General features: G+C 46.0%; 1 protein-coding gene and 1 long non-coding RNA gene across 3 annotated transcripts in view; both read left to right on the top strand.

The window, feature by feature from the left end:
* The window catches only part of LOC126424740 (alpha-actinin, sarcomeric), a 517273-nt gene that overhangs the window by 186994 nt on the left and 305147 nt on the right, over positions 1-25132 (top strand). The window lies entirely within an intron of this gene.
* Positions 1-25132, top strand: part of LOC126424744 (uncharacterized) — a 217683-nt gene that overhangs the window by 18411 nt on the left and 174140 nt on the right. The window lies entirely within an intron of this gene.

Below are 25132 nucleotides of genomic sequence, written 5' to 3'. Positions count from 1 at the left end.
ACCCTCGTCTCATCACCTATTATGTTCTCTTAAGGAACGTCTCGTTCTTTCTTACTTGCGCGATCCAAGAGCACTTCGCCGGCCGCTGTGGACAAGCGGTTCTAGGCGCTTCAGTCCGGAACCGCGCTGCTGCTACGGTCGCAGGTTCGAATCCTACCTCGGGCATGGATGTGTGTGATGTCCTTAGGTTAGTTAGGTTTCAGTAGCTCTAAGTCTAGGGGACTGATGACCTCAGATATTAAGTCCCATAGTGCTTAGAGCCATTTGAACCAAGAGCTCTTCGCAGATTACGAGGCGAAGGTCTTTCTGGTTTTGACTCATGAACCGTGGAACGAACTTGGCGCTAAAGTGACGCTTTCAAGATGCTGTGCCAGGATTTCGTGATATGGTCCTGCTGAAGTGTACGAGGGCAGTTCAATAAGTAATGCAACACATTTTTTTTCTGAAACAGGGGTTGTTATATTCAGCATTGAAATACACCAGGTTATTCCCCAATCTTTTAGCTACACAACACTATTTTTCAACGTAATCTCCATTCAATGCTACGGCCTTACGCCACCTTGAAATGAGGGCCTGTATGCCTGCACGGTACCATTCCACTGGTTGATGTCGGAGCCAACGTCGTACTGCATCAATAACTTCTTCATCGTCCGCGTAGTGCCTCCCACGGATTGCGTCCTTCATTGGGCCAAACATATGGAAATCCGACGGTGCGGGATCGGGGCTGTAGGGTGCATGAGGAAGAACAGTCCACTGAAGTTTTGTGAGCTCCTCTCGGGTGCGAAGACTTGTGTGAGGTCTTGCGTTGTCATGAAGAAGAAGTTCGTTCAGATTTTTGTGCCTACGAACACGCTGAAGTCGTTTCTTCAATTTCTGAAGAGTAGCACAATACACTTCAGAGTTGATTGTTTGACCATGGGGAAGGACATCGAACAGAATAACCCCTTCAGCGTCCCAGAAGACTGTAACCATGACTTTACCGGCTGAGGGTATGGCTTTAAACTTTTTCTTGGTAGGGGAGTAGGTGTGGCGCCATTCCATTGATTGCCGTTTTGTTTCAGGTTCGAAGTGATGAACCCATGTTTCTTTGACAAGAAATTATCACCCTCAGCCACATGACGAGCAAGCAATTCCGCACAGATGGTTCTCCTTTGCTCTTTATGGTGTTCGGTTAGACAACGAGGGACCCAGCGGGAACAAACCTTTGAATATCCCAACTGGTGAACAATTGTGACAGCACTACCAACAGAGATGTCGAGTTGAGCACTGAGTTGTTTGATGGTGATCCATCGATCATCTCGAACGAGTGTGTTCGCACGCTCCGCCATTGCAGGAGTCACAGCTGTGCACGGCCGGCCCGCACGCGGGAGATCAGACAGTCTTGCTTGACCTTGCGGCGATGATGACACACGCTTTTCCCAACGACTCACCGTGCTTTTGTCCACTGCCAGATCACCGTAGACATTCTGCAAGCGCCTATGAATATCTGAGATGGCCTGATTTTCCGCCAAAAGAAACTCGATCACTGCCCGTTGTTTGCAACGCGCATCCGTTACAGACGCCATTTTAACAGCTCCGTGCAGCGCTGCCACCTGTCGGAAGTCAATGAAACTATACGAGACGAAGCGGGAATGTTTGAAAATATTCCACAAGAAATTTCCGGTTTTTTCATCCAAAATTGGCCGAGAAAAAAAATGTGTTGCATTACTTATTGAACTGCCCTCGTACATTATTCTGCAATCTCTCGGCTAGTGTCTTCGATTGGCACGCACAACTTAGTTGCCATTTCTGACATCAGCGTCGTCCGTAAACGTGGAAGGACGTCCTGAGCTAGGGTCATCTGTAACCCAGCCAATTTTAAACCGTCTGAAGCTTTCGTAACACAGAGTACGGCTCAAGCACTCATCACGGTGGGCTTGCTGCATCATTTCGTGTCGCTCTGTAAAGGTTTTCTTGAGTTTCACGCAAAATTTAATGCAGGCGCATTGCTCCTCTAACTGCCATCTCGAGATTCGCAAACTGTGCGACACAACGTTCTACTCAATACAGCACTGAACAATAATTAACAGACATACAACAATGAAACTTGTGGCGGTTGCACATTACACACACTTGTCTGCGGGGATGCCAACTGCATTTCGTTCCAATACACTATTGGCGCGAAATTACGAATTCTCCGGAATATTTTGAAGAGAACTCTCTCTTGGCACAATGTCTGACAGTCGCGTGTGACATGTTGAACGCTTTCCAGTAGCAGACGAGAGCAGTGGGCTTTCGATGATAAGTATTTGTAAGAGTTAGGTTAGTGTGTCCTCAGCTCGTGGTTTCGCGGTTGCCTTCTAGCTTCCCGAGCACGGGGTCCCGGGTTAGATTGCCGGTGGGATAAAGGATTTTCACCTGCCTCGAGATGACTGGGTGTTGTGTCGTCTTCATCATTCATCCCCATTACGGTCAGAGGAAGGCAATGACAAACCACCTCCACTAGGACCTTGCCTAGTACGGCGGTGCGGGTATAGGAGTATGGGACATCATCAGGCTGGGGTATTGCAGAGGACAAGTCACCCGTGTGGAATGTGACGCAGGCAACGTGGGCAGCCGGTTGCGAAGTCGCCCGCAGACTGCGCGTAGTACGTTGGCAGCACTGCGACAGGTGGCCGTATTCATCGGAGAAGGCTTTTCTGGCTGCCTCAACTTCTGCACGTCGCACGTCACACTGAACGCCTTCCGTCACTTCTCTTCCTGTTTATCGCCAAGCGCAGCACGTTATTAAAGTAAAATTTTGCACTTAACAAAAGGGAAGTAGTACAGTCCTATGACTACAATATCAAGGAGTCATAGTTGGAACCTCCCTCTGGCATGGGTGTGTGTGTGTGTGTGTGTGTCGTTCGTAACGTAAGTTAGTTTAAGTAGTGTGTAAGTCTAGGGACCGATGACCTCAGCAGTTTGGTCCCTTAGGAATACACACAAATTTGAACATTTCACAGTTGGAATCTACATCTACATCTACTCGCAAGCCACCGTACGGTGCGTGGCGGAGGGTACCCTATTTCACTACTTGTCATTTCCTTTCCTGTTCCACTCGCAGATAGAGCGAGGGGAAAAACGGCTGTCTATATGCCTCCGTATAAGCCCTAATTTCTCTCATGTTATCTCCATGGTCCTTTTGCGTAATGTACGTTGACAGCAGTGGAATGGCGTGGCAGTCGGCTTCAAATGCCGGTTCTCTAAATTTCGTCAATAGTGTTTCTCGAAAACCTCGCCTTCCCTCCAGGGATTCCCGAAGCATCTCCGTAACACTTACGTGCTGTTAGAACCTACCGGTAACAAATCTAGCAGCACGGCTCTGAATTGCTTCGATGTCTTCCTTCAATCCGACCTGGTACACATCCCAAGCACTCAAGCAGTACTCAAGAATAGGTCGCACCAGCGTCTTATATGCGGTGTCCTTTGCAGGTGAACCACTCTTTCGTAAAATTCTTCCGACAAACCGAAGGCGATCATTCGCTTTCGCTACCACAGTTCTCAGATGCTTGTTTCATTTCATATCGCTTTGCAACGTTACGCCCAGATATTTAGACGACTTAACTGTGTCGAGGAAACTAGTAACACGGTATCCGAACATTACAGGTTCGGTCTTGCTACTCAACCGCCTTAGCTTACATTTTTCCACATTTAGGGCTACGTGCCAGTCATCACACCAATTGGAAATTTTGTCTAACTTGTATCTTCCTGCAGTCACTGAACTTAGACATCTAACAATACACCACAGCATCATCAGCAAAAAACCGCAAATTGCTGCCCACCCTATCCACCAAATCATACATCAGCCGTTCGAGTCATACAGGTACCTGGGTTTAACAGTGTTTAAGGATATGAAATAGTGATCGCAATCTCTGTTGTCGGTAAAATAGGTGGCAGACTTTGTCGGTAAAATAGGTGGCAGACTGCGGTTCATGATAAGAGTACTAGGGAAATGGAAACATCTACAAAGGAGATAACGGACGAGGCAATACTGCGACTCATCGTAGAATATTGCTCAACCGTGTGGGACGCGTAACAAGTAGGCCTAAGAAGGGATATTGATCGGACACGAAGAAGGGCAGCATGAAAGGTCACAAGTTCGTTTGTCTCATGGTAGTGTGTGAAGCAGATGCTGAAAGAACAGAACGGCAGACGGTCGCAGATAGACGCAAACTACCTCGTAAAAACATACTTATTAAATTCCTAGAACCAACAGCGTGGGAATATACGACAGTCCCCTACGTGTCGCTCCCATAGGGATCGCAAAGGCAAGATTACATTGATTACAGTGCGTACAGAGGCATTTAAAAAGTCATTCCCACGGCCTTCGCGTGAATGTACTAGGTTGTAATAACTGGTACAATGGGACGCACCCACTGTCGTGCTCTTCGTAGTGGTTTGCAGAATACACGAGAGAGGGAGAAGGGGGGGGGGAGAGAGAGAGAGAGAGAGAGAGAGAGAGAGAGAGAGAGAGAGAGACGAAACTGTTGCCATTGTACAATAAAACAGTTCAATGTGCAACAAGGGTAACAGACAGTAAGTCTGAAGGTGAGCTTTCTTGGCAGCACAGACCTCATGTAATTTGATGTAAATAAACTTTCGGAACCCTCTACTTTAAAGCCTTTGGTATCCTTGTCTGAGTATTTGTTCCTTGGAGCTTAGGGCTAAATTTGTGAATGTAGACATTCTTGGCGTAATCCACTGATGAATTTTTCTCATCATTTAGGCCGAGTAAACTTGCCTATATGTATAAGCAATCTTTTGTTTATTTGAAAAACACGGTTTTCTTTTCGTCTCATATCTGATACACTGCTGACGCAGAATTTTTTGTTTTTAATTGAATTCCGGAAAGACTTAGTTTTTTCCGTTCTAAAGGTTAATGTTTGTGTCAAACTTAAGATTTACATTCCTTTACTAATATGGGAAAACTAATAATGTTACGAAAATTTGACTTTGTTTTGTTCCTGTGCTCATGGCGCCGGATTTAATTTATTTTCCAGTGAATCTCTATTCTGACGACATTATGCTTCACTATCTGAAAACTAGAATGTGTAATGGTGAAATTGCGTTACGGTGTAGAATAAAAATTCCTCACCGAGTTCAGCTATCGTCGAGTGAAACTGAGGTTGAATGGGGGGTATAGGTACGTCATTCCATTCTGCTCAGAGGCTCCCGAGAAGTACGGGCCCCGCAACGAATTAGTGACGTCACACTGGTAGATTTGTCGGCCATACTTCGCGAACGGTCGGATCCGTGCAGGATCCACGGGAAATCAGTATGTCAATGAAAATGTACCCACTAAAGCTCTTAACTTTTTCGCTTGCCATCTAGAGCTTGCATGCATTTAAACGCGCAGTTAATAATTACGAAACTCGTCTGAAATAGTAACTCGCTCCCCACCGAAGACGGCTGCTGGCACTAGTAAGACCTGTAGTGTCACGTGGTGTGATGTACGCACTGCTGCCTGTTTATCTCGTGGACATCGATGCTGATGCTGCTGCTGCTTCTGCTCTATGCCAGAACTCGTTAATCGTAGCGGCTGGTGAGTGGTGGCATGCCCGTCTTTCGGCAATCCATGACCAGATGTTTTCAGTGAGCGAAAGTTCTGGAGAACGTGTTGGCCAGGATGACATTCGAACACTCACTGTATGAGATAGGTCATGACAGCACGGGAAACATACACTTGTGCGTTATCTTGTTGAAAGATAACGTCGTGGGGACCTCGTAGATAAAACAGAGCCACTGACCTTTCTATAACATGCCACAATTCTAATGCCTGCTGTCTAAATTATCAGCTATGCGAAATTGAGATTCCGAGTTGTGTACCGAATAGCTCTCTGTACCACCACGCCAGGTGGTGCGCCCGTATGTCGCTGACGAATCCGTCTGACATCATTCACTGTCCTCGGTGTCTCCACCCAAGGATCCGCACATCACGATGCTCTACTCAGAACCGGGACTGCTCAAAAGACGGTGTAGTGGTACTCCTGTGTCTAGTGTTGGCTTGCCACTGACACCTCGCCTCTCTTTGCTGTCGCATCGAGATATGCCACAACAAATGTCACTTACCGACAGTCCGTGTTGCCGCAAATCTGACCGCATTGCCAGTGTGAATTCTTGTCTTGCTACAAACAATCACGTTTCTGAATCGAGGTTCCTGACGAGTTCCTGAACGGCGGAGCGAACCATGTCTCTCCTCTCGAGCGCTAGTTGCGTGCGCTCGTTGAGATACTGCACAGCGCTGGCTATGGCCCTCCTGCTCGATTGTGTATTCGCATGACAACCATTGAGATCATCGCGAGTAGCAATATTGCCAAATAATTAACTGCCGTCTCAGTAGTTCACGATACTGCCGCTAATTCTGACAAATGCTCTTAGATGATTCTCCTTCATACACAATACGTGACACGATCTTCTCACTAATCACCATAATTGATATGCGATTTCGGAAAGAGAAACCCGCTGCCTAATCTGTCCTTACATGCAAAATGTAGATGGTGTTCTTGCTACCTATTTTGTGCGATGGCGCTGAAGTACTACTCACTTTCGTGTCCAAGCATGTAGTATACTTCTACTGCACCGATCAGCCCGAACATTATGACCACCGACCTGCTGTCGATATAAACCCGTCCACGCGATAGCAGCGTCATCTGGCGAGGAATGACTGCACATCAGGGACAGGCACGGTGCATGTAGTATCAGTGAGCGCGCTGTCCGTGTGTAGAATTGGGAAGGCGCTCGGTCTTTCAGAGTTAGACCTAGGGCAGATTGCTGATGGCCCGTAGGCTCGGCACGGGGATTTCAGAAACTGCACGACTTGTCGGGTGTTCGAGGAGTGGTTTGGTGAGTATCTTCAACACGTGGCGAAACAAAGGTGAAACTACGTCCAGACGTCGTCGGGTTGGGTGGCCACCTCCTCATTACAGATGTCGGACGTTGTAGCCTGGGCAGACTGATGGAACTAACATCAGACATCAATGCTGGAGAGTGTACAAGTGGGTCTGAACACAGAGTGCTTTCTTTGGTGCTTGGTTGGTCGGTTTGGGGGCCGGGATCAAATAGCGAGGTCATCGGTTCCATCGGATTACGGAAGTATGGGGAGGAAGTCGGTGTCGTGGGGTTTCCTACGAGCAGTGGCGCACTAAACCTGTCAGAGGCCCGGGCCGGCAAAACAAATTGAGGCTCCCCTTGCTGCCCCCTCCCACCCTCCTCACCACACAGGAGTTCTCCGAAAGTTTCAAACGCAAACGGAAGGAAGTCCCACATTGCTCATCATCTTCATTTTGTGTCGTGATAATTTACAAGGTATAACGTTATTTTGCGTAACACTGAAAGTGGCTGCTCTCGTAATCTCGTTGCTATTATTTAATAGCTATGTTGCCCCTTATACGACAGAAATTACATGATTTCTGTTGTTCGAATCTATTATTTATGTTTCGCAACCAAGTCGGCATAGACCGAGCGGGGTGTATAAAAATGAATCCCTATTTCCCAAACCAAGAGGAAGGTCACTGTCTACATAAAACTTCGTTCAGTGCATGGTGGAGGGTACTTTACTTACGGATTTCAACAAAAGCCACAGTGTTGTTCCGATCTTGATGAAATTTTGTACATTTGATATTAAAAACAAGGGGAACCTCACCGTTTACGTGAAATTTCATGCGGTGTATGGCAGAGGGTACCTTACAACAGAATTTCACACCGTTTGACTGATCAGCTTGGGAGTTGGCTCGTGTATGTATGTTTTCGTGGTGAAGTCATTTGTACAAGCCAACGTATGCTGGACGGCGGAGAGTTGGCCCACCTTTGAATAAATTCAACATCGTTTCGTCAATCAGCATGAAAGTTGGCATACATACGCCGGTGACAACACCTGCACTAAGGGTGTGCGACTGGGGTAGACAAGCAGTGGGGGGAGGCTCAGTTCGCAAACACCTCGTTGGGGAACCGGTTGCTCGGGACAGCTTCATTACCTGCTGCACACTTGTAGGAAACCCCACGTAGCCAGGAAGTCGACCGTGCCCCTTCGAAGGAACCATCCCAGCATTTGCCTGAAGCGATTTAGGGAAATCACGGAAAACCTATAGAGGATGGCCAGACGCGGGTTTGAACCGGGGTTCTCCCGAATGAAAGACCAGTGTGTTAATCACTACACCACCTCGCGAACACAGTGTACGGAACACTCCTAACGACGCGCATCCGCTGCCACGGCCCATGCATGTGGCAATGTTAACACTACAACATCGGCGACTACGACGGAAATGGACACGTGACCATCGGCACTTCACGTTGGCGCAGTGGCAGAGCGTTGCATGCTCTGGTGAAACCCTATACCTTCATCATCATGCCAATGGGAGGGCACGAATCCGTCTTCTTCCAGGGGTAGCTCCTTGACAGCCGTACTGCGAGACGGAGACAAGTTAGCAGTGGCTCCATTATGCTCCGAGGAACAGTCACGTGGGCATCCATGGGTCCATTGGAGCTCGTGAAAGGCTCCATGAAGGCCAAGGAGTACCGTACACTGGTTGCAGACAACGTACACCCCTTCATGACGACCATGTTTCCCGATGGCAGTGACATTTTTCAGCAAGATAACGCGCCATGTCACAAGGCCAAGAGAGTGATGGAGTGGTTCGGGGAACACATGGCGAGTTCCAGTTGATGTGATTGAACGTGGCGTCAGAGCTCATCGCTCCACTTCCTGGAATTTACGGGAATTAGGTGACTTGTGTGTGTAGACTTGGTGTCCAGCGGCCAACCAAGGCCTCATTGCTTCCATGCCACAACAGTCTGGAACCGCACGACCGCTACGGTCGCAGGTTCGAATCCTGCCTTGGGCATGGATGTGTGTGATGTCCTTAGGTTAGTTAGGTTTAAGTAGTTCTAAGTTCTAGGGGACTGATGACCTCAGATGTTAAGTCACATAGTGCTCAGAGCCATTTGAACCGTGCTGTGTTGTTGTTGTTGTTGTTGCATAGACTGATAAGATTAGGACACATCTAGAAACGTTCAGTACCCAGGTGTCATAAAACAACTTCAGTAAAAGTAATCTTGATCGCATGATATTTCATTTGGTCACCGGTTTCGTTCTTTTATAGGATCATCGCCACACCTTTTTACTCTGTGAAAACGAGCAATACACTTTCTTGGAGTTGAAAGGACTAGAATGCAATTTCATGATTTCGTCCTGTACTTGTCTAGGTAGTGGATTAAGAATTTTTTGGAACATTGTCCGTGGAGAAAACAGCAATCGTACCTATTAAAGTCCTTTCACCTCTAATAAAGTGTGTTACTCTTTTTCACAGAGTAAAATGATGTGATGATGATCCTATAAAGATCGAAATAAACAACTTACGTGCGATTAAGAGTGCTTTTATTGAAGTAATTTTATTGTAGTTTCATCGGTCGCTGTTTTGCCACGAACAATGTGCCAGAAAATTAACAAAGGACTTAGCTTAGGAGCAAAGTAGAAGATTTATGAAGTGTTGAGACAGAGAGAGAATGGTCACAAGCCTAAGATCATGCAAGCATTTTATGTTGACAATACTTCCCGAATGATTTTCCAGACTTAAGCTGATACATCGCCATCAGCCATTTGCCGTCTACTCCTAAAAGTAGTACTCCTTTACAGTTTTCCATACACACATTCTACTTCTATAGCATCGTGTATGTTTACTGCCCACCTGCCATTAGTTCGCTCCAAAGATCTTCCCATAACTCCAGGGTCCGCTTTGTATAGGAACAGAAGTAGCTTGCAGAACTGCGCATAGCGTTCGTAACGACCGACCTTCAAGAACTCGAGGCCCCGCCCAGGCGCGGGTTGGAGTAAGCTTAGCATAGGTAGCTGCTAGCCTACTTACTTCCTCTGCAGAGTAGAGCGGGCGTAGCGCCAGGGGGATTGCGCTCGCACTTGGCACTCTGGAAATACGTAAAGCAGAACGTAACGCAGATACAATGCAGCAGACTGGAACGACTGGTAGAAGCCGGCCTATTGGAAGATGAATTCGAGTTCTGGAGAAATCGCGGAGCACACGAGGCAGAAGAGATCCGTATTAAAAGATAGGCTGAAGAAAGGCAAACCCAGGTTTAAAACATTTGTAGATTTACGGACAAAGAGAGAATGGTCACAAGCTTAATGCACATTAAAGAGCCCTAAACAGAAAATCTCTTCAACTGATTCTATGACATCCCTGTTAATTTGCAGAATGTTCTTCTCGACTTGTACATTGTAGATTAATAGCGACCAGCTCCTGCTTTGCACGGGTAAATGTCTGCGGTAGGACGACTTGGCTGGCGAAACGGTAATACATTTTGTACACGAACATTCCTCGTCTGTCTATTAGTGAAAACAGTATCAAGATCTCCGCAGTGGTTCCTATGATTAGCTTTCACATTCAAGGTCGCCTGTATAATAGCTTGTTTGGTAGGGGGTGGGGAGGAGGGGGGTTAGACCTGGAAGATTGGAGTTCTAATGCTTTCAAACACGAATGGCGACTTGTAAGTACCCTTAAAACAAATTTCCTCTCCCGACACTGTTAAGATCCTGCACAATACCATCTTTTAAATCTTTTTCTTTAAGAAAAACTCCTGGCGAAAATACTTTTGTTTTTTCGTTTACCTGAGAGCTGTGAGCTTGTCGCCGGGTATGGGTGCCCTTGCTTCACATGCAGATAGAAAAACGCGTTGGGGTACTTTTAGATTATAACTTGTATGTAATTGAGGTTAATTCGCACCAGAAGTGAACAGTGGAAAGTCATTAAAAATGAAAATAGTTAAAATATGTTTGATTACGACATATTCATTTGATCTCTCACTCAAAGGAACTGCAGTCTTCCGTTAGGGATACTGATAATAGTTACGACGTTATTCCGCACCACACATTGACTACAAGAGGAAGGAAAATAGGAAATTCCTGTGCGTATTGCATCTCAAGTACTCCGAAAGATAACACATCCTCCCAAGCCGGCACTCGGCTCAGTCGAACCGCAACAAAAATGTCGTTGACCCAGTACGGCAGCTTTGGCGTGCAATTTGTCAGTGGGGAGGGTGGTGTCGCATTTCGGCGGGAGCGTGAGTCGCCGTCGGTAGTGTAAGGCGCACACGCCCACGTAGCGCGGCGCGTGCTCGGTTTTTACTACGCGGCCGTTTCATGAATGCGGCGCGTGTAACGGACCGCGGCCGCCGAGCCCGCCCGAAGATGTCCGACGCGGCACGAGCGCGCTTCTCGTGTTACGCGGGCCATACAAGGCGCGCATGCCGGCCCCCTCCTCGGCGGCTGGGTTATCTTGGCGGCTAGCGTGTATCTCTGGCCGCATTGTATAACGCCTCTGGTGCCGCGTAATAGCGAAATCCTAGTGCGTCAACAACTCTTACTTTCGATACGCACTACTCTCCGAACTTCGGGAACCTAGATACCAAAACAGCTAACGACACATCCCCGTAAAATAGAGTGAATGTACAAGAGTTGGTGTCGAGGGGGGAGGGGTGGGCAGGGGAGGGGGGGGGGGGGGACTGGGGCAAGGCAGGCACTTGGGCGCAGTGCCCCCTCCCCCACCCTGGATTCTGGGGAGCATAGTTTTTATTCGCACAAACATTAGGTCTCCGAAATATGTCTTGAATCACAACAAAATTAAGTTCTTATGGCATGCCATGTCTCCAAACTGACCAGCTCATTTATAATAAAAACGGACAGTTTTAAAAGTGGGGCTCGATGTGACGACCACTGACTTCAACACAGGTACGACACCTCCGTACCATATTCCGTTACACACGATGACCAATCTCATCGTCCACCATCATCCGTCGCCGCCGGTAGTTCTTCCTCGGATCCCACAGGGGTCTCGTAAACCAAAGATTTCAGTTGAACCGGCAGACAGTAGTGTAGAGAGTTCACCACGACCTCTCCACTGTTGCACAAATCGGTGGCCCACGGAATCTCGGAGTGCACATGAAAAATTAGGTGGCGCTCCATTGTGCTGAAACCATATCTTTTGACGCACAGTGGGTGGCACTTCTTCCAGCAGTACGTGGCACTCGGGAGATGGGGTAGAATATGGTGTAGCCCAGTGACACAACCGTCCAGGAATCCTGCCCAAATGTTAATGAAACCTTTCCCACACCTTCACTGGAGCATCCGTGAAAAGGATCCGGGGAAGACGGTTCAAATGGCTCTGAGCACTATGGGACTTAACATCTGAGGTCATCAGTCCCCTAGACTTAGAGCTACTTAAACCTAAATAACCTAAGGACATCACACACATCATGCCCGAGGCAGGATTCGAACTTGCGACCGTAGCAGTCGCGCGGTTCCAGACTGTAGCACCTAGAACCGCTCGGTCACTCCGGCCGGCGGGGAAGACGGGCTTGGCCACACAACGATGCAAGAACCACTTGCAGAAGTAGGCTCGCGACGCTGCATTGCCTTTGGGGGTACATGTAACAGTCCTACTATATACACCGTACATGCGTTTTTTTAATTTTCTCCTTTAAAATACTAACTCTTCGTGGATGCTGTAAAGATTGCTGTATTATTAGGGCTGTAAGTGGAGGAGGGGAGGGAGTCATTCTATTAGTGCAATTGTTTAAGAAATTGTTTCATGTTAAGTAATGAGCCGTCGCGCAATATTTCAACCCGCCAATGCATTACTCCTTGGACTGAGGAGGAGTGAGCGGTGACGCAAACACAGTAGACCAGTCAGCGAATAATATACGGAAGCTGCCCTCGAGCTGCACAAATATTGTCTAATAGAATGTTTTCGCAATCGGAGGAGAAAATTGGTGATGGAAATTTCATGAGAAGATCCCGTCGCAACGAAAAACGTCTTTGTTTTGATGATTGCCACTCCAATTCACGTATCATGTCTGTGGCACTATCTCTCCTACTTCGCGATAATACAAAAAGAGCTGCCCTTCTTTGTACTTTACGATGTCATCTGTCAGTCCCACCTAATGCCGATCCCACACCGCACAGCAGTACTCCAGAATAGGGCGGACAAGAGTGGTGTAAACAGTCTCTTTATTAGACCTGTTGCACCTTCTAAGTGTTCTGCCAATGAATCGCAGTCTTTGGTTGGCTCTACCCACAACATTATCTATGTAATCGTTCCAATTTAGGGTATTTGTAATTGTAATCCCTAAATATTTAGTTGACTTCACAGCCTTCTCATTTGTGAGACTTATCGCGTAATCGAAATTTAGCAGATTTCTTTTAGTACTCATATGAATAACTTCACACGTTTCTTTATTCATGGGCAATTGCCACTTTTCGCAAACAATCTAAGACGGCTGCTGAGATTGTCTATTTCGTTAATATAGATCAGGAACAACAGAGGGCCTATAACAGTTCCTTGGGGAACGCCGGATATTATTTCTGTTTTACTCTATGACTTTCCGTCTATTATTACGAACTGTGACCTTTCTGACAGGAAATCACGAATCCAGTCGCACAACTGAGGCGATATTCCGTAGGCATGCAGTTTGGTTAGAAGACGCTTTTGAGGAACGGTGTCGAAAGGATTCGACGCGTATGCGCTATCACATACATGTCGTAGGTATTCAGGCACGAGACACTTGCTGCCCAGAAAACAGCGCGACATAGAAGAAGAAGAAGAAGAAGAAGAAGAAGAAGAAGAAAACTGAGAAGATGGGCAAAGCTGAAAGAATGCATGTCGCTCACAACTCACTCGTTTCTTTAAGGAAGTAATTTTACGCGCCCGGGAATTACAAAATATACCATAATTCCATGCATGTTTGCGACACGCTAAGCATGCAGAAGATTGTAATTGTCTTGGTGTGTATGGAGAAACAGAAATCTGTTGTGATACATCTCTGTAAACAACGTTCCGAGATTTATTGTTCTCTGGCGATATGTAGAGATTTCTGGCTCTCCATATATGCGAGCAGTCAACGTAGAAGTGTCCGAGCGAAAAACGTGGTGTGCCCATATGAGTACCTACCACTTTTAACGTTTGTTCTTGACTCTTAATTATAGTGATCGAGAAGGCAACTTTCAAATAAAACACAAACGTTTGAACTGGAAAGGCAAGTTTGTTGGGATAATAATTTACTCTAATGGGCGCCTTTTTTGTAACGTTACCCATCCCACAGGAGCAGTGACTTTTTTTTTCGGAATGAAAGTTAGCCTGCGTATGTTCGTCCCAAAGTGCTTCCAAATCCGAAATCCTCCAGCTGTTGTGGTAACAAACATAGTAACTCGAAGAAAAAAGAAAATAAGTAATTTCTAATTCGGTGGAGCGCAAATTTATAATATTTGTACGCGTAGCAAGGCTGTCTACCTTCACGTGTGTGCCCGTTACCGGCTCATACGCTGACATATCTTAATCAGATTTACTCTGAATAGAAGCCTATCACGTTCTACATGTAAGGGCATGGTGTCTCTCTGAGGTACAGTGTTTAACTGGCGGCGTCGCAGAAACTGTAAGATACGCCTGACGCTCAGCGACTAAAATGCAACGAGCTTGTATGAAAGTATGGATTAAACGCTTTGACGATCATATAAACGTGATAATCATTACGTGAATCGTACGTATTATGTAGAACACATTAAACCATAAAAGCATTTTCACAAATACACTCCTGGAAATTGAAATAAGAACACCGTGAATTCATTGTCCCAGGAAGGGGAAACTTTATTGACACATTCCTGGGGTCCGATACATCACATGATCACACTGACAGAACCACAGGCACATAGACACAGGCAACAGAGCATGCACAATGTCGGCACTAGTACAGTGTATATCCACCTTTCGCAGCAATGCAGGCTGCTATTCTCCAATGGAGACGATCGTAGAGATGTTGGATGTAGTCCTGTAGAACGGCTTGCCATGCCATTTCCACCTGGCGCCTCAGTTGGACCAGCGTTCGTGCTGGACGTGCAGACCGCGTGAGACGACGCTTCATCCAGTCCCAAACATGCTCAATGGGGGACAGATCCGGAGATCTTGCTGGCCAGGGTAGTTGACTTACACCTTCTAGAGCACGTTGGGTGGCACGGGATACATGCGGACGTGCATTGTCCTGTTGGATCAGCAAATTCCCTTGCCGGTCTAGGAATGGTAGAACGATGGGTTCGATGACGGTTTGGATGTACCGTGCACTATTCAGTGTCCCCTCGACATCACCAGTGGTGTACGGCCAGTGTAGGAGATCGCTCCCCACACCATGATGCCTGGTGTTGGCCCTGTGTGCCTCGGTCGTATGCAGTCCTGATTGTGGCGCTCACCTGCACGGCGCCAAACACGCATACGACCATCATTGGCACCAAGGCAGAAGCGACTCTCATCGCTGAAGACGACACGTCTCCATTCGTCCCTCCATTCACGCCTGTCGCGACACCACTGGAGGCGGGCTGCACGATGTTGGGGCGTGAGCGGAAGACGGCCTAACGGTGTGCGGGACCGTAGCCCAGCTTCATGGAGACGGATGCGAATGGCCCTCGCCGATACCCCAGGAGCAACAGTGTCCCTAATTTGCTGGGAAGTGGCGGTGCGGTCCCCTACGGCACTGCGTAGGATCCTACGGTCTTGGCGTGCATCCGTGCGTCGCTGCGGTCCGGTCCCAGGTCGACGGGCACGTGCACCTTCCGCCGACCACTGGCGACAACATCGATGTACTGTGGAGACCTCACGCCCCACGTGTTGAGCAATTCGGTGGTACGTCCACCCGGCCTCCCGCATGCCCACTATACGCCCTCGCTCAAAGTCCGTCAACTGCACATACGGTTCACGTCCACGCTGTCGCGGCATGCTACCAGTGTTAAAGACTGCGATGGAGCTCCGTATGCCACGGCAAACTGGCTGACACTGACGGCGGCGGTGCACAAATGCTGCGCAGCTAGCGCCATTCGACGGCCAACACCGCGGTTCCTGGTGTGTCCGCTGTGCCGTGCGTGTGATCATTGCTTGTACAGCCCTCTCGCAGTGTCCGGAGCAAGTATGGTGGGTCTCACACACCGATGTCAATGTGTTCTTTTTTCCATTTCCAGGAGTGTACGATACAGTTAAGTCAAAAGAGTAAATACTTTTTTATGAGTAATTATTCTTCCACATTTCGCGTTATCTTCTTCAAATCAATAACTATCGTGTAGTACACAGTTTTAAAAGTAGCCTGTGTGTAAATTCAGGGTATTAGCTGATCCCATTTCAAATTAGTTCACCCGTTTCTTCGTGAAGGAGTATCAAACGTACTCACACACAAACTTTCACGTTTATGATATACAGGGTGGTCCATTGATTGAGACCGGGCCAAATATCTCACGAAATAAGCGTCAAACGAAAAAACTACAAAGAACGAAACTTGTTTAGCTTGAAGGCGGAAACCACATGGCGCTATGGTTGCCCCGCTAAATGGCGCTGCCATAGATCAAACGGATATCAACTGCGTTTGTAAAAATAGGAACCCCCATTTTTTATTACATATTCGTGTAGTACGTAAAGAAATTCCTCTCAAAAGCGAGTAGTTCGCCTTCCGTAATGTTCGCACATGCATTGACAATGCACTGACGCATGTTGTCAGGCGTTGTCGGTGGATCACGATGGCAAATATCCTTCAAGTTTCCCCACAGAAAGAAATCCGGGGACGTCAGATCCGGTGAACGTGGGGGCCATGGTACGGTGCTTCGACGACCAATCCACCTGTTATGAAATATGCTATTCAATACCGCTTCAATCGCAAGCGAGCTATGTGCCGGACATCCATCATATTGGAAGTACATTGCCATTCTGTCATGCAGTGAAACATCTTGTAGTAACATCGGAAGAACATTACGTAGGAAATCGGCATTCATTGCACCATTTAGATTACCATCGATAAAATGGGGATCAGTTATCCTTCCTCCCATAATGCCGCACCATACATTAACCCGCCAAGGTCGCTGATGTTCCACTTGTCGCAGCAATCGTGGATTTTCCGTTGCCCAATAGTGCATATTATGCCGGTTTACGTTACCGCTGTTGGTGAATGACGCTTCGTCGCTAAATAGAACGCGTGCAAAAAATCTGTCATCGTCCCGTAATTTCTTTTGTGCCCAGTGGCAGAACTGTACACGACGTTCAGAGTCATCGCCATGCAATTCCTGGTGCATAGAAATATGATACGGGTGCAATCGATGTTGATATAGCATTCTGAACACCGACGTTTTTGAGATTCCCGATTCTCGCGCAATTTGAGTGCTACTGATGTGCGGATTAGCCGCGATAGCAGCTAAAACACCTACTTGGGCATCATCATTTGTTGCAGGTCGTGGTTGACGTTTCACATGTGGCTGAACACTTCCTGTTTCCTTAAATAGCGTAAATATGTGGCGAACGGTCCGGACACTTGGATGATGTCGTCCAGGATACCGAGCAGCATACATAGCACACGCTCGTTTGGCATTTTGATCACAATAGCCATATAGCAACACGATATCGACCTTTTCCGCAATTGGTAAATGGTCCATTTTGACACTGGTGATGTATCACGAAGCTAATACCGTCCGCACTGGCAGAATGTTACGTGATACCACGTACTTATACGTTTGTGACTCTAACAACGCCATCTATCCACAAAGCGAAAAAAGTGGTCCAACTAAAACATTTATATTTCTTAAGTACTACACGAATATGTAATAAAAATGGGGGTTCCTATTTTAAAAAAACGCAGTTGATATCTGACGTCTGGCAGCGCCATCTAGCGGGCCAGTCATACCGCAATCTGGTTTCCCCCTTCATGCTAAACGAGTTTCGTTCTTTGTAGTTTTTTCGTTTGATGCTTATTTCGTGAGAGATTTGGCCCGGTCACTATCAATGGACCACCCTGTACATATGGGATTTATTGCAACGCAGTGCAATGTACTTTTCATTCAAGGCTTGATATGTGTAACAGCGAGAGCGGTTTATTACTTAGAATTGTTACTTGGCGAGTGGTGAAACATTATTATGGGAAGTACGTGAGTGTGCAAATTTAGAGTGCTACTACGACATTTGTTACTGGATCTGTTGCTTCAGTGGGCGATTTTAAAGTTGGTCTCCTATTTACGGACGATTCACCCGAGTCAGTCACGTTAATGCGACCACCTTTCAACAGCCTGTTCAAGCTGGGGTTCTAGAAGGGTACCGACAGCTGTATGGCACCATGCCAAGTCTAACGGCGCGTACAGCCCGATCGCTGTGGTCCCTGGTTATCTGTGGCCCGTGATTCACCACAGATGCCTTGGCGCCGGTTTTGGGTAGCGCCGCTTTGCCATTCACGCTCTACTTTAACCGCGGCTGCACGTGAACGGTGTACAAACTTAGCCGTTACGGAAATGTTTCCACCCTTGGCACTAAAGCCATTGATCATGCACTTTTGGACGTCAGATAAACCGCTCCGTTTTCGCATTACGACAAAGACTGCACAGTTTTCCTTGTCTACCCGAGACGGTTTATGTACCCTCGACTGCTAGTAGCCGTCTGTGAATGGTTATTGAACGTTGACGTCAAAGATAGGCGGTGGTCTGGACCATGCAGTTAGGAAGTGGGGCCTGCCCCGGAACTGCTACAAACATTCAGACGATATTGAAACTCGTCCTATACTACTGCTATGCGTCATCGTTGTTAACAAAAATTTGTTGGATGCTGAGAGGCACAGAGGGAGACACTCACAGAACTCCCTCCCCTGCTCTACCCTAAAAAACAATTCTTCAAGAAATCAGGCGACCTTAGAGATCGGTGGTGCAATCTTCACGCATCTCAGTGTTCACATCTCCTGAACTGCGTGTCCTACAGTTGTATAAATGGATACTGGCTGCATATATTTTTGGTATAGATTTGGTAGTAAAGAAGTAACCTGATGCCCAGGTTTCACTGCATGAACAGCGAAAATATACCAAGCAATAAATTGTATCCCTTTCACTATTTCGTGTTTATGTGTTGGGGGGAGGGGTAGGTTAAAAATTATGTTTAAAAAAAAATGGCTCTGAGCACTATGGGACTTAACATCTGAGATCATCAGTCCCCTAGAACTTAGAACTACTTAAACCTAACTAACCTAAGGACATCACACACATCCATGCCCGAGGCAGGATTCGAACCTGCAACCGTAGCGGTCATGCGGTTCCAGACTGTAGCGCCTAGAACCGTTCGGCCAACCCGGCCGGCTTACGTTTCAAGTTTGTTGGAAGTCGCCAAGTGCTCTTATTCTCAAATCCTGAATGCTGGATGAAGATTGCTTAGGTAAATACTTCTTTTGTAAATAAAACCGTCTTTTCTTGCTGCCACTTTATTTATATATATTTATATTTTAAATAAAGAAATCGAGTGGCAGCAGGAACGGCAATTTTATTTACAAAAATGGTTCAAATGGCTCTGAGCACTATGGAACTTAACATCTGTGGTCATCAGTCCCGTAGAACTTAGAACTACTTAAACCTAACTTACGTAAGGACATCACACACATCCATGCCCAAGGCAGGATTCGAATCTGCGACCGTAGCGGTCGCGCGGTTCCAGACTGAAGCGCCTAGAACCGCTCGGCCACAACGGCCGGCTTTTATTTAGAAAACACGTATTTCTATGCTTATTGCGGAGGATGGCCACGCAAACAAACTTGTTATCGTTTAAGTATTTTGCGCAGTGAGTTTTACTCTGTCTCAAGACACAAAGGCCTAACAGTACTTTGTCTATTATGTTAAAGCTGTAATGCAAGAATATATATATCTTAATGAGGAGGTTATGACAATATTTTAGTTGTATAACGAGAGACAATCTCGGTTGCAAAGTTATCTTTTATTAAAAATAACGCGTTTCGCCTGGTTAAAGCTTCCTCAGATTTACTGAAAGAAACGGAAATGCGTGGATGTAATTGCAGAAAGTTAAAAGTTAAGGGGCATGGACCGACGCTGCGCTAAACTTTGGAAAATCATTTTAAAAAATGTAAAAAACCAAATTAATCCTCACGAAAGGCTGTCAAAGCATTGTGTAAAGGAAGAACCGTCGAACAATATACAATGGAACAAAACAAAGTGTACAAACTTATAAGGCCAAAAGCCAGGGATAAACATGTGAAAGCAAACGTCATGGGGAGGAAGGGACACAGACAAATACAGTAACGGAAAATACCTTTAAATATCGGATCCGGCAGGTGAAGCGCAGCGTAGAGCCATACTATATCGAGTGACCTGGATATCAATGACTAACCAGTGTAATAGACGGTCACATAGAAACTAGAGTGCAGAGGAAAACCATGTTCCCCGCGCTAGTAGGGTGGTAAAGAAACGGAAGGCCGTGACCTTTAACTTATTATTTTGTTTTATTAAATCCTTTTTTGCCCTTCTCTTTTGAAAATCTGAGGAAGCCTTAACCAGGCGAAAGGCGTTATTTGTAATAAAAATAACTCGACAACCGAGACAGTACTCTTACATAATTATGGAAATGGTTGCTGCACTAATCAACCCATCATGAAACTGAATAAGCTTTATAATATTTGAATTTTTTTAAAATTCGGTCAATGATTGTATGAAAAACCGAAAATCAAATATTGTTGGCTCTGGAAGCCGTTAGTCAACCTGTAATTAGAAGTGGGTTCCGGGATAGCTGTTCAGCAATATAGATGCATATCTTAAAACTGATAGCGTGTTTCAGTTTTGATTGATTCAGAAAGTATAGTCTTGCGAAATCAGATGAATTTGTTTGAAACACACTGTGCGTGTGTACGAAATATCTGCAAACGTATGGCACTGATTTGGTGTAGTAATAGAATTCCGTATGTTGCTATCGTGGCTAGACGGCGTCAGAAGCGAAACTATCGTCAGGCACAGCTCAAGGACGTGCGATAGGACAGCTGCAGTTCACCAAGTATGACCTAGCAGATAACATCTGCATCGCTGCAGCTGCTGGCAGAATACGCAGTTGTGTACACGAACGTCGCGTCGTTTGAATAGTGCTGCCAAATACAGGAATGATGGACGATTGTGAACACACGAGGCGTACACAGCAAGTGCCGTCACCCGATTTCCCAGGAACTTGTAGTTGTGGAAGAGGAGTCAAAATAAGCGAACATGCGTCTCAGCCTATCCGTAGATACTCGACCGTTCCTCAAGAAGCGACGATCAAATTTTTCGAGTTACTTATGTGCCTTTTACCGTGCGATAGCCTCATACGAAGTGGTGGTACAGTGGCTAGCGTCGCGCGTGATTTTCCGCTGTGTGTTCGGAAGCCTATTATTGTTTTAATTGATTTCTATTGTTTTAGTTTATCTACCCATGTCCGTAGAGGTTTCTACACAAATGTTTACCAAATTTGGGGATACGAGGGCGTTAGAGGATACACTACAGAAATTTCACCCAAAATAATTTCAAATAATATTCTCGTTTTTTTTATTCATTCATCTCACATATAATTAGTAAACGAATAAGAACAACGTATGACAGTATACACTGGAAAACATTCGTTAAGTAAAATTCTACACACATGGATGTATAAATGATAAACAAAACTAAAAGCAAGAGTCACGTTTCTTATACGGAGCGCAAAACTAATAAACCACGACAATAACCACTATGCCACCATTTCGTATGAGGATATTGTGCGGTAAAAAGCACGTAAAGTGCCCGAGAAACACCTCGAAAACGCTGCTTTTTATCGCTTGACGTGTTCTCGTTCTTAACTCATCCATGAAAGAGAGGGCTTGTAAAACGACCGTTCGACCAATTCTTGACAACCAGTAACCCCCCCAAACACAGATCCCGGATTCTTTGAAGAATATATAAGGCGCCTTCAAAGGTCTGATACTTTTTGCAAATGAGTTGTGTTGAATATTTGACGTCAAACATCTAAAACCTTTATTGTTAAAGATGCAAAATTCTAATTACGTTACTTTTATTAGCTTCTGATTATTCACCCATCTAAAAGGATTATGTGTAAAATTTATTGTAAGTCGCTTTGTTCTCTCATTCCGAAATAGTGGATGAATATAGTGTGGGTAATTTGCGCGGCGTGATTTACGCTACCTCATGACATTTACACAATTTCTAACTTGTATTAAAACTTGATTATACCTCGTAAAGAGGAGATTACGACAACATTTCAATTTTTTAAATTCGCCCATTGTTTATATGAAAAACTGAAAATCAAAGTTCTGTCGCCTGTGGAAGCTGTCAGATAGGTAGTTGTTTCTATATTTGTTAACACATATTACACAGAATATGCTCGCGGAACTCCTGTTCATAGAGAAAATGTGAGTGGAGCGTATGTGACGCCTGTACGATTCTAACTGGATTTTGCGAAGGAACTTGATCCTCTTCTGACAGCAGTGCGACGAAGCGTACAGAGTGGTAGAAAAATGCGCAAGTGATTCCAGATTTCAAGATAAGTAGAACCCAATGTAAGAACCATAGGCCTACATCGCAGATTTCAGTCCGCTGTAGAATTTTGGAACACGTTATTTGCTCGTTTATTACGACAATCCTGAATTAAAATTTTGGAAAAAAATGCAGATGACCAAACAAAATAAAACCCATTTTTATTTCTAGAGAGTTTACAGTAATATTCCATTTAACAATAAGACATTTACAATGAAATTAATACCCCTAGCTGCATACAGGCGTTGATATAGGTCAACGGGGACAGTTGAAAATGCGTGCTCCGACCGCAAATCTAACCCGGGATCTCCTGCTTACATGGCAGACGCTCTATCCATCTTTTTTTTTTCTTTTTTAAATCTCTTTTTTGTTCGTTTTCGTTCGTTGCATTTCCTCTGGGCGGACGTCGCAAAACACCCGTTTCAGTTCTTAGTTGATCAATTAACTCAGTTATTATTATTATTATTATTATTATTACAGAGGACAGCTAACCTTCTGACCGAACACGCTGAGCTACCGTGCCGGCTCCATCTGAGCCACCGAGGGCACAGAGGATAGCGCGACTGCAGGAACTTATCTCTGGCACGCCTCCCGTGAGACCCACATTTGCAACTTATTGTCCCGCACTATATTCATAGTGTCCCTGCCCATTATACTCATTACTCGCGGCTTTACTACCGATTCCCGTAAGAATTCGGGCACTGTTTGTGCATCTGCACAGAAGAAGATGGTCAAATGGCTGGTGAGCCTTAACTATATGTATATGAAGATGGAATCCGTTCTTTCGGACATGTCCGAAAGAACAGATACGATCTTCATATACAATAAGGCATTTCACATGTCTGTTTCAGATTTTATCTTAATGTGACCTGAAATAAATATGTTGTTACTTAGTAATATTATTCATTATTTGTTAATTATTATGATTGCTAAATAAATTCAAAATTTAAATAAAAGTAAACAGTAATTGCTTCCTAGTAAATGGAAGCCTTAAAGATTATCAGACTCTGGCAGTTACATTTATATTCTCGATATGTTTTGTACTTGGCGCTCGAAAACCTTCGAAGCCGGATTTTTTTTCTATTTTCCTTGAGATAGCTGCGTCGTTAACGTTTCCTTTTGAGTTACGCGGCCGTGTGCACGGATAGGTGACTGACCGCGTTAGTCAGGGTATATCCAGGTTCGAGTCCCGGTGTGGTAGTAATATTCACTTGTCATCGGATACTCGAAATACTTCGACCTTTCAGCGAGATCATGTGACGCAGCCGTCCAAGACCTGCGGCATTGCGGATCGCAGTGGGACAGTTCTCCGCTGCAGGCAGGGGCAGTGTGACAGTCGTGCGTGCGTCCTCCGGCCCAGCCAAGGTCGCCGGGTGTAGAAGTGGGATCAACAACGCGGCATTCCAGCGCACCACGCCAGAACCAGTCAGCCGACGCTCCGTGCCCAAGATCAGTTGTACGGTGTGCGCACGCGCAGTAGGCGCAGGAAGCGTAATGTAGCAAAAAAAAGTGGCAGAAGCCCACCTCCGATAAGATCAGTTTGTGCTCCGGAGAAATGTACCACGTACCTCAGAAGGCAAGTCAGAGAAAGGCGAACCTACGTTTTTTTCCATTCCAGTGGTCGAACATAGGATATTTCTGAATACAGGGCATTAATTCCTGGTTTTGTGGTAGTGATAGTTTAACCATGCATGGCGGGTCAAAGCGAGGCTAGTAATCTAAGTTAAGATTTTGTCACTTAATCTAAACTACTGGCCATTAAAATTGCTACCCCACGAAGAGGACGTCCTACAGACGCGAAATTTAACCGACAGGAAGAAGATGCTGTGATATGCAAATGATTACATTTTCAGAGCTTTCACACAAGGTTGGCGCCGGTGGCGACACCTACAGCGTGCTGACATGAGGAAAGTATCCAACAGATTTTCATACACAAACAGCAGTTGACCGGCATCGCCTGGTGAAACGTTGTTGTGGTGCCTCGTGTAAGGAGGAGAAATGCGTACATCGCGTTTCCGGCTTTGATAAAGGTCGGATTGTAGCCTATCGCGATTGCGGTTTATCATATTGACATTGCTGTTCGCGTTGGTCGAGATCCAATGACTGTTAGCAGAATATGGAATCGGTGGGTTCAGGAGGGTAATACGGAACGCCGTGCTGGATACCAACGGCCTCGTATCACTAGCAGTCGAGATGATAGGCATCTTATCCGCACGGCTGTAACGGATCGTGCAGCCACGTCTCGATCCCTGAGTCAACAGACGGGGACGTTTGCAAGACGACAACCATCTACACGAACAGTTCGACGACATTTGCAGGAGCATGGACTATCAGCTCGGAGACCGTGGCTGCGGTTACCTTTGACGCTGCACAGACAGGAGCGATGCGATGGTGTACTCAACGACGAACCTGGGTGTACGAATGGCAAAGGTCATTTTTTCGGATGAATCCGGGTTCTATTCACAGCATCATGAAGGTCGCATCCGTGTTTGGCGACATCGTGGTGGACGCACATTGGAAGCGTGTATTCATCGCCATACTGGCGTATCACCTGGCGAGATGGTATTGGGAGCCATCGGTTACACGTCTCGGTCACCTCTTCTTCGCATTGAAGGCACTTTGAACAGTGGACGTTACATTTCAGATGTGTTACGACCCGCGGCTCTACCCTTCGTTCGATCCCTGCGAAACCCTACATTTCAGCAGGATAATGCACGAGCGCATGTTGCAGGTCCTGTACGGGCCTTTCTGGATACAGAAAATGTTCGACTG

The sequence above is a fragment of the Schistocerca serialis genome, chromosome 10, assembly GCF_023864345.2.
Source record: "Schistocerca serialis cubense isolate TAMUIC-IGC-003099 chromosome 10, iqSchSeri2.2, whole genome shotgun sequence".
In the NCBI taxonomy this organism is placed as follows: Eukaryota; Metazoa; Arthropoda; class Insecta; order Orthoptera; family Acrididae; genus Schistocerca; species Schistocerca serialis.
The sequence above is the reverse complement of the archived record's forward strand: the minus strand, read 5'-3'. Positions and strand labels throughout refer to the sequence as shown.